The sequence below is a fragment of the Panthera onca genome, chromosome B1, assembly GCF_046562875.1.
Source record: "Panthera onca isolate mPanOnc1 chromosome B1, mPanOnc1 haplotype 2, whole genome shotgun sequence".
In the NCBI taxonomy this organism is placed as follows: domain Eukaryota; kingdom Metazoa; phylum Chordata; class Mammalia; order Carnivora; family Felidae; genus Panthera; species Panthera onca.
Window position 1 is genome coordinate 177,025,152 of NC_138342.1, and position 12,942 is coordinate 177,038,093.

A 12,942-nucleotide genomic window follows, 5' to 3' on the forward strand; every position below is an offset into this window, starting at 1 on the left:
CCTGGTTTTCCAGCCTTCCCATGGGTTTTTTGAGCTATTTAATATAAATGCTAATAAGTTCCTTTTCTGCCCAATTTAGTAGAGTCATTTTCTGTTTGCTACTAAGGACCTTGTGTGTATGGTGAATCTTCTAAGATTCTTTAACTGTAAGCAACAGATACTGGCTGATTGTAATAAAACATTGTGGTTGACTCCCAACTCCTGTTCCTCCCTGTTGATTTGTTCTCTAAACCAGTGGTTCTTAAACTTGAAGAAGCATCAGAATCACTAGAAGGCTTTAAATACAGATTGCTTGGCCCTACCCTCAGAGTGTCTGATTTAGAAGGTGTGAAGATGAGTTTTATGTGTCACCTTGGCTAGGTTATAATTATCACTTATTCAAACACTATTCAAGGTGTTGCTGTGGGGATACTTTGTCGATGTGATTAACATGTACAATCAGTTGATTTTTTTTTTTTTTTTTTTTTTTTTAAATTTTTTTTTTTCAACGTTTATTTTATTTTTGGGACAGAGAGAGACAGAGCATGAACGGGGGAGGGACAGAGAGAGAGGGAGACACAGAATCGGAAACAGGCTCCAGGCTCCGAGCCATCAGCCCAGAGCCCGACGCGGGGCTCGAACTCACGGACCGTGAGATCGTGACCTGGCTGAAGTCGGACGCTTAACCGACTGCGCCACCCAGGTGCCCCACAATCAGTTGATTTTTAAGTAAAGGAGATTATCCTTGGGGATATGGGTGGGGCTGATCCAATCCGTTGAAAGGCCTTGGGAGCAGAACTAAGATTTCCTGAAAGAAGAAATTCTTCCTGTGGATAGCAGTTCAGCTCAAGAGGTAACATCCGCCCTTCCTGATGTCTTACTCTATGGACTTTGGACTTGCTTAACTAGCCCTAACAATCGTGTTAGCCAATTTCTTCTAATACATCTCTTCCATATACATCTGCTGCTGGTTCTGTTTCTCTGATTGAACCCAGAAGTGATTCTAAACAAACAGAACCTTGAGGATGAGTTTTGAAAATTGGTTCTGGGTTTTCTGGAATATGGTCTCTAATCTGATTAATTGAAAGACATTAATGACTGTTTCCAGTGTTCAAGAGGGTACTAGTAGTCCATGGAGTGTTGTGGCAATGGAGACACACAAAGTACCACATTTTGGTAACACATAAAAAGCAAGATTCTGGATGACCATCCCTTGGGACATTTTAGTCTAACAAGGAGCGTAAGGGGACTGGCTGGTTGCTCCTAACTGAGCTGGACAAAGTAGAAAAAGAAAAAGATGAGCTCAGTGCTTCAAATTCCTAGCTGAAGCTTCACATTAATGACCTGAAAGCTTTCTTTTTGTATTTTCTCTGAAAGAAACCATTACGTCCTTAGCTACAGGGCTGAGATTTCTGAAAACCAAACCCAGAATCTTATCCTGCAAGTGGGTGAATTACAACACAAATGACTTCCCAACCTCAAGGAATGTCTGCTGTTTACAGTGAGAGCATTGAGTGGGAAAGAATGGGAGCCTGAACAGTGGAATGGGGACGTATGGGAAGATCCCAGTAAGGTTAGGGCCATTGAACCCCTAAGGTCTGCTGTTTCTTTCTTACCAGCAGAAGTAGCCCTTCAACTCTTGTCTGAGAACATTAATCCTACTTTGTCTGAAACACCTGATATGGCCTCTCTAGAGCTGTTCCTTGCAAGGCATTACCGCTTCTCCTCAGGATTCCACCACCCTACTTTGCTTCTAGAACCCACAAGTAGACTCCTGTCCCAGCAGTTACCAAAGGGTAAAGTACAAAGTATAATCCATGAGGTGAATTACACGCCAAAAGAACTGCATAATTTTTCCAATCTATACAGATGGAAATCTGGGGTCTATGTGGGAATGGATCTTAAGGTTGTAAGATAATTGTAGATAAATATAAAGTTGAATCAGGCCAAATTTATTGATATGGGCCCACTAAACAGATTCTGGATTTAGTATTTTAGTTCAAGGGATTTGAAAGGGCTCTAACAGCTTGGTTAGTTGGCTGAAACATGGACTCAAAAATGGCCCACACTAAAGTCAGACTGCCACAACTGCTTTGGTAGGTATATTGTAGAGGAAGGGATCTGAAGGCTTAATGGGATTGGAATGTTAGGGTAGATTTATCATGTTAAGACCTACTCACCCACCCTGGGAAGACACCTTTCAGAATTTTACTTTAGAAATGAATTTGGGTGTGGGGCCCCAGCATCCTTGAGCACAGTGGTAGCTCTTTGTAGGTCAGAAAATACAGTGAGAACTGCTTCCATCAAACTGGGGTCCCTAAATGCAATGAGGTTAATGTGATCCCAGGATAGGAGGGGCCAAGTGGCGACACTTAGTTGCCAAAGACAACATGGCCTGGTTATGGTAATAAATGGCAGAGTCAGAGTAACATTTACCTTAACTCACAGAGACCTAGGGTGTTGGTGTTGATTATGGCGTACCTAGAAAAGAAAAGGTGAGTGGTCTACTAAATTCTTGCTTGATCTGTGTAAATGGAAGAGTTCTAGATTGAGCAGAAGCCTACCTCTGCTACACTGCCAAAATTTATATTGTTAATCTTTTCCCCAAGGACTTGTTTCCCCTGAAGGACCTATGGCTATTTACTAGGGAGGCTGTGCACTGGGGAAAGGGAAACAATCATCCTTTGGGGATTACTGGATACTGTCTTTGAGTTGACACTAATTGTAGGAGGTCCAAAATGCTACTCTGGTCCACCAGCCAGAGCAGGGGTCCATGAAATTCAGGTGATTAATGGAGTTTTAGCTTAGATCTCTGTCTCAGTGAGTCCCGTGGGTCCCCAAATGTATGAATCCTATGATCATTTCCCCAGCTCTGGAATGCATAGCTGGAACAGACCTACTCAGTAACTGGCAGTCTTCACATTGGTTCCCTGACCTGTGGCGTGAGGAGTGTTATGGTAAGAGAGACGCACATGGAAGCTACAGAACTGCCTCTACCTACAAAATGGAAAACCGGTGGTGGCTGCAATACAGACACTGGATTAAAGGGGCCAAGAGGATGTGTGGGGACCCCTCCTGGAAGGAAAAAACATCTAAGTTAGAAATGCCAGTAGCTAGGAATAGAGTGGAAATGAGAAAATAAAATGGGCACAGAAAGCCCATAGAATAATGAGTTTGATGTGTGTTATGAGGTGAATTGTGTTTCCCCAAATTTCATTTATTGAACCCTAACCCCCAGTACCTCAGAACATGGCCTTAATTGGAAATAGGGTTGTTGCAGATGTAATTAGTTAAATTAAGATGAGTTATACTGGATTAGGTGAGCCTCTAGTCCAATATGACTTGTGTCATCATAAAAAGGAGAAAGTTGGGCACAGTGTTGTATACACGGGAAGAATGCCATGTGATGACCGCAGTTATGGTGCCATAAGCCAAGGAACACCAGAGATTGCCAGCAAAGCACCAGAAGCCAGGAGAGAGGCCTGGGACTGATTCTTCTCTGGTGCCTTCGGAGGGGGCATGGCCCTGCCCATACCTTGATCTCAGGCTTGTAGACTTTAGAACTATAGAACTATGAGACAAATTCCTATTGTTTAAGGAAAAAAAAAAAAAAAAGAAAAGTAAACCAAAGAAAAACCACATTTCTGGATGGACTGCAGAGCTTAGTGCCACCATCAAGGACTTGAAGGATTCAGGGCTGGGAATTCCTATCCCATTCCTATTCAACTCTCATACTGGCCTGTGCAGAAAACAGATGGCTCTTGGAGAATAATAGTGAATTATCATATTTTTAATTAGGTGGTGACTCCAGTTGCAACTGCTGTTCCAGATGTGTGGTTTTTTGTTTTTTGTTTTTTTAATTATGTTTAAATCCAAGTTAGTTAACATATAGTGTAATAATGGTTTCAGGAGTAGAATTTAGTGATTCGTCCCTTACATATAACACCCAGTGCTCATCCCAACAAGTGCCCTCCTTAGTACCCATCACCCATTTAGCCCATCCCCCCACCCAACTCCCCTCCAGCAACCCTCAGTTTGTTCTCTGTATTTAAGAGTCTCTTATGGTTTGCCTCCCTCTCTGTTTTTCAGATGTGCTTTCATTACTTGAGTACATTAATACATTTCCTGGTACCTAATATGCAGCCCTTGATCTGGCAAATACTTTTCCTTGATACCTTGATAGTGACCACCAGAAGCAATTTGCATGGCCAGCAAGACACTTCCACTGTCCTACCTCCAAAGTATATCAACTCTCCAGCCCCATGTCATAAACCTTTCCCTTCCACAAGACACCACATTAGTCCACGAGAATGATGATATTACACTGATTGGACCTGGTAAGTAAGAAGTCGCAATGATTCTAGACGTTTTAGTAAGAGATGTGGGTGTCAGAGGGTGGGAAATAAATCTGACAGTGAAATTTCTGGAGGTCCATTGGTGGGCACAGCTGTTGGTTGGTCTCATTTGATTGTTGGCTGTATGAGGGCAGGAGTTATTTTGGGGGGATATTCCTGTTTTGTTCATGGCTATATCTTCAGTGCCTAGAATAGTAGATAGAATCCTAGCAGGAAATAGATGGATTTAATAAAGGGATTATTTACAAAGTTGTGGGCAAATGTAGGGAAACCACAAGAGTGGTATAACACAACAGGGTAAGTAACAATTGGACTGTTGCACTCCTAGGGCTGAAGAACTTTTGAGTAAAGAGTACAAAGAGGCTCAGTGCCCCTTGTCATCACTGAGTAGCGGCAACCCAATTTTTCCTTGGGAGTTTGGATGAATTACCCAAGTCAATATAGTGATCGTTTCCTTTGCCTGTTTGTTCAGTAGCATAAGGAGTCCAAACCGGCCAGAGTTCAGCTCCAGGTATCCAATTTACCACGATAGTGTTTCCTGGTAGAAGCATTCCTTCCTCAGGCACCAGAGCTCCCAGATCCCTGGATTAGTACCATCTTGTGAACTTTCTCAGATTTGCTCTCCTGTCCTCTTTTACTTGGTTGGTGTCTCACCCACAGCAGGTGATTCCACTTTGAGACGGGAATGAAGCCCATTACTGCCAGGTATGGAATATGGCTTCCTGAATGGCTGCAAAGGGCCAGTTCATGGAACTCAGAAGTTCAGAGAATTAGCTCGATGGTGGATGGTCCTTTCTGAACAGACAGACAGACACACCTACACGTACACACACACAAAGCATTTTTTTGGTCTAATACAAATGTTCACAAAAGAGCAACCTGGGCAGTGGAGGCTCTTACACGACATTTTCTGTGGCTATTACTCAGCCTCTTTCTTCAGCAAGCCTTATTCTTGCTCAAATGGTTTATGAACAAAATGGTGGTGGGGGTGAAGGGTATGTACAGACTTAGTGACAGAGGCTTTCGCTCACCAAAATTCACCTGGCTACAGCCGCTGCTGAGTGCCCGCTCTCCAAAAGCAGAGACCAGCACTGAGCTCTGGATATGGTACCGTTTCCTGGGGGACCAGCCAGCCACCTGGTGGCATATTGATTACATTAGACCACCTGTCATGGTTTGTTGTCATTGGAATAGGCATTTACTCTGGGTTTGGGCTCGCCTTTGCCACTCAAAATGCTTCTTGGAAAAACCACAACACGTGGGCTTACAGAACGCTGTATTAAATATCACAGCAGTCCACCCTGCGTTGTTTCTCAGGAACTCGTTTTATAGTGAATGAAGGGCAACAATGGAACTAATAGAGGCCTCTGTCCTCTCCTGGATCCAGAAGTAGTACATCCCCATGATCTTGTTAGCTCAATGATGCCTTCAGGCAAATGTCTTTTCATATTTTGTTCAGCATTGCTAGTTTCCTTGCGTGATAAGATTGCTCCAAATCGTCTATTGCTCAATTACTGGGAAGTGGACTCCCCCTACTTTACATATCTGAAGACAGCTCTATCTTTGACCAAGGTAAAATCCCAAACACGTTCAATTATGTTTTACTTTACCTAATTTTTAGGTTCCTCTGCCATGTGGTCATCATTCTAGGTCTGATAATATTTTTTCCCCCAGCACAGTCTTTTCTAGTTTTCTTGTAATACCAGAGGAGAAAAGACAACACTTTTTCTCTTGACCTTAAAGCGTTCACTATTAAGAATGCTTATTAAGCTAAATTATTCACTTTATTTTATTTAAAATTTTAAAAATTTATTATTATTTTTAAGGTTTATTTTTGGGAGAGAGAGAGAGAAAGAGAGCGCATGAGCTGGGGAGGGACAGAGAGAGGGGGAGACAGAGGACGCAAAGTGGGCTCCTTGCTGACAGCAGAGAGCCCCATGCAGGGCTTGAACTCAGGAATTGTGAGATCATGACCTGAGCTGAAGTCGGCTGCTTAACTGACTGAGCCACCCAGGCGCCCCTATTTTTATTTTTTTGAGAGAGAGAGACAGAGAGAGAGAGCCAGCTGGGGAGGGACAGAGGGAGAGGGAGAGAGAGAATCCATAGTCTGTATGGAGCCCAACACAGGGCATGATCCCACGACTGTGAGATCATGACCCGAGCCAAAATTGAGTCAGTCACTTAACTGAGCCACCCAGGTGCCCCTAAGCTAAATTATTTAAATAAATTTATATTTGTTTAGATTAAATTAATTTGCAATGAATAATTTTAGACTATAATCATTGTGTATATATATATATATATATACTATATATATGTATATAGAATATATATAGTATATATACATATATATAGTATATACACATATACATATAATATATATATTATATATACATATATAATATAAATAAATAATATATTATATTTTATTATTATATTTATACATATAATAAATATATAATACATTATATATAAATATATAAATATATATAATATATATAAATATATATATATTATATATATATATATAATATATATATATATATATATATAAAGAAACAAAAAGTAGAGGCACCTGGAGGGCTCAGTTGGTTGAGTGTCTGACTCTTGATTTTATCTCAGGTCATGATCCCAGGGTCATGGGATTGAACCACATATAGGACTGTGCGCAGAGCATGGAGCTTGCTTAAGATTCTCCCCCTCTCTCTCTCTCTCTCTCTCCCTCTGCCCTTCCCCTGTTCTCTCTCTCTTAAAAAAAAAAGAAATAAAAGTAATACAAATTCTTTGTAAAACATTCAGTTTAGAAGGATATAAAGAGAAAAGCAAAAGAAGTCTGCATCTGCCCTTCCTCCCCTCCGGTCCTGTCAATGTGGCCTCTCTACTCAGAAGTAAGCTGGGTTTTGTTATTGTTCTAGAAATAATACATGACACCAACAATTTTCCCCCTTAAATAATAGATCTATTTTTTTTTAACAGCTGCATGGTATTCCATCATATGGATATAGCATAATTTAATCTGTTCATTCCTTTATTTTTATTTTTTTTCATGTTTATTTATTTTTGAAGGAGAGATAGAGCATGAGCAGGGGTGGGGAGCAGAGAGAGTGGGAGACACAGAATCTGAGCAGTCTCCAGGCTCTGAGCTGTCACCACAGAGCCCAATGTGGGACTTTAACCCACGGACTGGGAGATCATGACCTGAGCCGAAGTCGGATGCCCAGCCGACTGAGCCACCCAGATGCCTCTGTCCATTCCTTTATTTTTAAATGTTTACCATGTCTTAAAATTTTTTTCTATTTTCAACAAAGCAATAATGAACATACAGAGATATCTTTAGCAAAATGTTTAATTGTCACTCTGTAAAGAGAGGGTGGACCCCCACTCAAACAACAGAATCACTTGTTATTGTAGTTTAGATCATATATATATATATATGTATGTGTATTTACACATACATACATATGTATATGTTTAGATTTGTAAGACATGTTTCTAGAGTGTTACTATCCATGCTTAAATGCGGGATCCAGACTGAACTTAGGAATTGGGTATAAGAGGAGCTGCTATTTATTTATTTTTTTAATTTTTTTTTTAACATTTATTTATTTTTGAGACAGAGAGAGACAGCATGAACGGGGCAGGGTCAGAAAGAGAGGGAGACACAGAATCTGAAACAGGCTCCAGGCTCTGAGCTGTCAGCACAGAGCCCGATGCGGGGCTTGAATTCACAGACCGCGAGATCATGACCTGAGCTGAAGTCAGACGCTTAACTGACTGAGCCACCCAGGCGCCCCGAGGAGCTGCTATTTAAACATGGCTTTCCGTCTTTCTGCATGGGTGGATAAAGTGAGTCACTCTGAAGCAGATCTTCTTTGTTCTAGGATTCTCTTCGTGGATTTTCTTAAGTAAATAAATATAGGGTAAGTAGGCAGGCCATTGCTCTTGAGGAAGCAGATAATAGGACTTCAAAAAGTGGCTTGATGAAGGCTACTTCTTTTAATATTTCTTAATATGTAGAGACCAAAGGTTGCTTAAGAGGAACTAATTTTCTTGGAGACCAAGGTGACGATTGAAAAATAATGTAGCAATATTTTTGCCCCTCTCTTTTGGAATTCCTCACGAATTGTACCTCCTAGATGATTAGAGATAGGTCTTATTACCGAGGTAGAGAAGAATGAATTTAGACTGGGGATTCTGGCTTACTATGAAATTCTAGATGGTCTTGGGGGAAATCTGGTTCTGAGTTAACTTAGTGGCTATATCTGGAGCTAGAATTGCCCAGATCTTACAACAGGACACAATGAGTGTACTTTGGAATGAATGACTAAAGGTGTGGGTCTAAACCAGAGAGCTGTAAACTGGGAAGTCTAGGAGTAGGGCACCACTTTGGCCTCCACAGGAATAGGGACTGAAAAGGACAGCGGAAAAGAATACATCAGACTGGACGGTTTTCAGAATGTGGCAATAACAGTAGCTGATAATCTGGGCAGCTGGTGTATGGATCAGATTCTCCAGATTGCTCTCCAGAAGCATTTAAGAAATACGTTCAGCCACTCTGGACAATGTCCTTGGGATTCTTGAATAAGTGGGGTTGGAGGGAAGAAACGAGGTCTCTTAAAAGGTATTATGCCTCCAGCTAATCTAAAATATCAGAGGGGCACCTGGCTGACTCAGTCGGTAGAGCATGTGACTCTTGATCTCGGGGTTGTGAGTTTGAACTCCACTTTGGGCATCGAGATTACTTTAAAAAATCTAAAATATTGAGTTTCTGGACCAGTTGAATTAGGAAAAAATAAGAGATGCGACCATATCTGTTCCTCAAGTGGATTAAATAAATCATGTACAAAGTTCAGGGGGTATATTACTTCCTTGATGTGAATGAACATTTTATTATTGTAGCCTTTTTGGTAGCTACATCTCTCTGCTACTTCATATTCAGCTTATGGAAAGGATAAGAAAAAATGCCATTCTGTTTCACATGAACTGCAGGCAAGAGATTTGCCATGATTCTGCACTTAACGCAATTGACTTAAAAAACAAAACCCAAAAACTAAATTCAGGAATTTCTAGTTAGATTCATTAAACTTCATAATCTTTTTTTTTTTTAAACGGAAGACAAGAAAACATTTGTGTCGTGGATGTCACTACAAATACTACTAATTTGTATACTTACACTCACTAGTCCTGGTACTTTAACCAATCAAAGGGTTTCAGGATTCTTGCTTTCTGGAAAATTATGGAGAGCTTTGCAAAGCAATACCAGATTTTATCTTCCCTAAGACAGAATTGCTCAAGGTGTCTCCTAATCAAAAAAGTTGTTATAAAGTAGCCTGTCATGGCAACAAAGAGAGCCCATAATTTCAAAATGTGTATTTCTCATCGACATTGGTTGCCACTTTCTGGCTTTTTCTAAAATTCATTTTTTTCTTTCATCACTAGAGGGCAATAATGCTCCATTAATCAAAGTATAGTGGGCAGTGAAATCTTTTTTAGTTTGTTTCTCTTACTTGTAATATTTAGCGGGTTGTTTATGCTGTTATAGACTTATTAGATAGATTATTTATTTCCTCCCAGACTGTTACCAGAATATAAGGGTTGCTTATATTAGAGCTGTTTTTCATACATGTCTCTGACGTACCGTTAGAACCAATGTGGTCTGCTGTCATTTGGTCTCACATTTTCACTTATATAGGACTTAACTCTTTTCTCTGTGTAAAAATATATCCCGATTCTGATGATTTTTCATCTTTTCCACTATTGCCACGCAGGTTTAAGCTACTATTCTCTGCCACCTCAATGAGGCCTATGCTAACTACTTGTATCAGTCAGGCTAGGCTGTTCTGCCGTGACAAACAACCCCAGAATCTTACTGGCTTAATCAACACATAGCTAACACTAAGCATCTTATGCAGGTTAGGAGGGCTTCTGCTCGTTACAGTTACTCAGGGATTCTGGCTGATAAGCTTCCACTTGGCATGTTCTGCAAATGCAGCATATGGAAGGGCGCGTGGGGAATCACACACTGTTCTTAGAGCTTCTGTTTAGAAATGCCACGTGCCATTTTTGCTCTTCATTGGCCAAAGTGAATCACGTGGCTACACTTAATGTTAATATGGTAGGGAAGTACAATCCTAGCTAGCATAGGCTGGAAATGAAAGACCAAGAATATTTGGTGATCAGTAATAATAAAGCCAAACTGCTCTCTTTAAAATTTGCACATCCTGGAGTGCCTTGGGTGGCTCAGTGGGTTTGACTCCAGCTCAGGTCATGATGTCAGTTTGTGGGTTCAAGCCCCACCTTGGGCTCTGCACTGACAGCTCAGATTCTGTGTCTTCCTCTTTCTCTCTGCCCCTCCCCTGCTTGTGCTCTCCCTCAAATATAAATAAATAAACATTAAAAAAAATTTCTGCTGGTGCAGCCACTCTGGAAAACAGTATGGAGGTTCCTTAAAAAACTAAAAATAGAACTACCCTACGACCCAGAAATTGCACTACTAGGCATTTATCCACAGGATACGGATGTGCTGTTTCGAAGGGACACACGCACCCCCCATGTTTATAGCAGCACTATCAACAATAGCCAAAGTGTGGAAAGAGCCCAAATGTCTATCGATGGATGAATGGATAAAGAAGATGTGGTATACATATACAATGGAGTATTACTCGGCTATCAAAACGAATGAAATCTTGCCATTTGCAACTACGTGGATGGAACTGGAGGGTATTATGCTAAGTGAAATGAGTCAGAGAAAGACAAGTATCTTATGACTTCACTCATATGAAGACTTTAAGAGACAAAACAGATGAACATAAGGGAAGGGAAACAAAAATAATATAAAAACAGGGAGGGGGACAAAACAAGACACTCATAAATATGGAGAACAAACTGAGGGTTACTGGAGGGATTGTGGGAGGGGGATGGGCTAAATGGGTAAGGGGCATTAAGGAATCTACTCCTGAAATCATTGTTGCTCTATATGCTAATTTGGATGTAAGTTAAAAAAAAAAAAAATAAAACAAGTTAATAAAAAAATAAAATTTCTACATCCCTATTTTTGGTCTAGGATTTTGCATCTTCCTTACCTTGTTGCATGTTTCCTAATAGCATGTATCATTTTCTAACTTATTAGAAAATTTTCCTTCTTAGCTAAGTAGAAGTTATGCATTCAATTTCTATTACCTTTAACTTTCATCTTGATTTCAGAAAGTCTGAAATTGGGGCACCTGGCTGCCTCAATCAGAAGAGCATATGACTTTTGATCTTGGGGTTGTATTTGTTTGTTTGTTTGTTTGTTTGTTTGTTAATTAATTAATTTATTTATTTAAATTTACATCCAAATTATTGGCAACTGTAAATGGGATCCATTCCTTGATTTCTCTTTCTGTCACTTCACTGTTGGTGTATAGAAATGCAACCGATTTCTGTGCGTTGATTTTATACCCTGAAAATTTGCTGAATTCATGAATCAATTCTAGCAGTTTTTTTGTGGAATCTTTTGGGTTTTCCATGTAGAGTATCATGTCATCTGTGAAGAGTGAAAGTGTGACCTCCTCCTGGCCAATTTGGATGCCTTTTATTTCTTTGTGTTGTCTGATTGCAGAGGCTAAGACTTCCAATACTGTTGAATAACAGTGGCGAGAGTGGACATCCCTGTCTCGTTCCTGACCTTAGGGGGAAAGCTCTCAGTTTTTCCCCGTTGAAGATGATATTAGTGCGGCATCGTTCATATATGGCTTTTATGATCTCAAGGTATGCTCCTTCTATCCCTACTTTCTTGAGGGTTTTTATCAAGAAAGGATGCTGTATTTTGTCAAATGCTTTCTCTGCATCTATTGAGAGGATTGTATCATTCTTGTCCTTTCTTTTAGTTATTGTCCTTTAGTTATTTTGCGGATATTGAACCAGCCCTGCATCCCAGGTGTAAATCCCGCTTGGTCGTGGTGAATAATTTTTTTAATGTATTGTTGGATCTGGTTGGCTAATATCTTGTTGAGGATTTTTGCATCCATGTTCACTAGGGAAATTGGTCTATAGTTCTCCTTTTTAGTGGGGTCTCTGTCTGGTTTTGGGATCAAGGTAATGCTGGCTTCATAGAAAGAGTTTGGAAGTTTTCCTTCCGTTTCTATTTTTTGGAACAGTTTCAAGAGAGTAGGTGTTAACTCTTTCTTAAATGTTTGGTAGAATTCCCCTGGAAAGCCATCTGGCCCTGGACTCTTGTTTTTTGGCAGATTTTTGATTACTAATTCGATTTCCTTACTGGTGATCGGTCTGTTCAAATTTTCTGTTTCTTCCTGCTTCAGTTTTGGTAGTGTATATGTTTCTCGGAATTTGTCCATTTCTTCCAGATTGCCCTTTTTATTGGCATATAATTGCTCATAATATTCTCTTAGTATTGTTTTTATTTCTGCTGTGTTGGTTGTGATCTCTCTTCTTTCATTCTTGATTTTATTTCTTTGGGTCCTTTCCTTTTTCTTTTTGATTAAACTGGCTAGTGGTTTATCAATTTTGTTAATTCTTCCAAAGAACCAGCTTCTGGTTTCATTGATCTGTTCTACTGTTTTTTTGGTTTCAATAGCATTAATTTCTGCTCTAATCCTTATCATTTCCT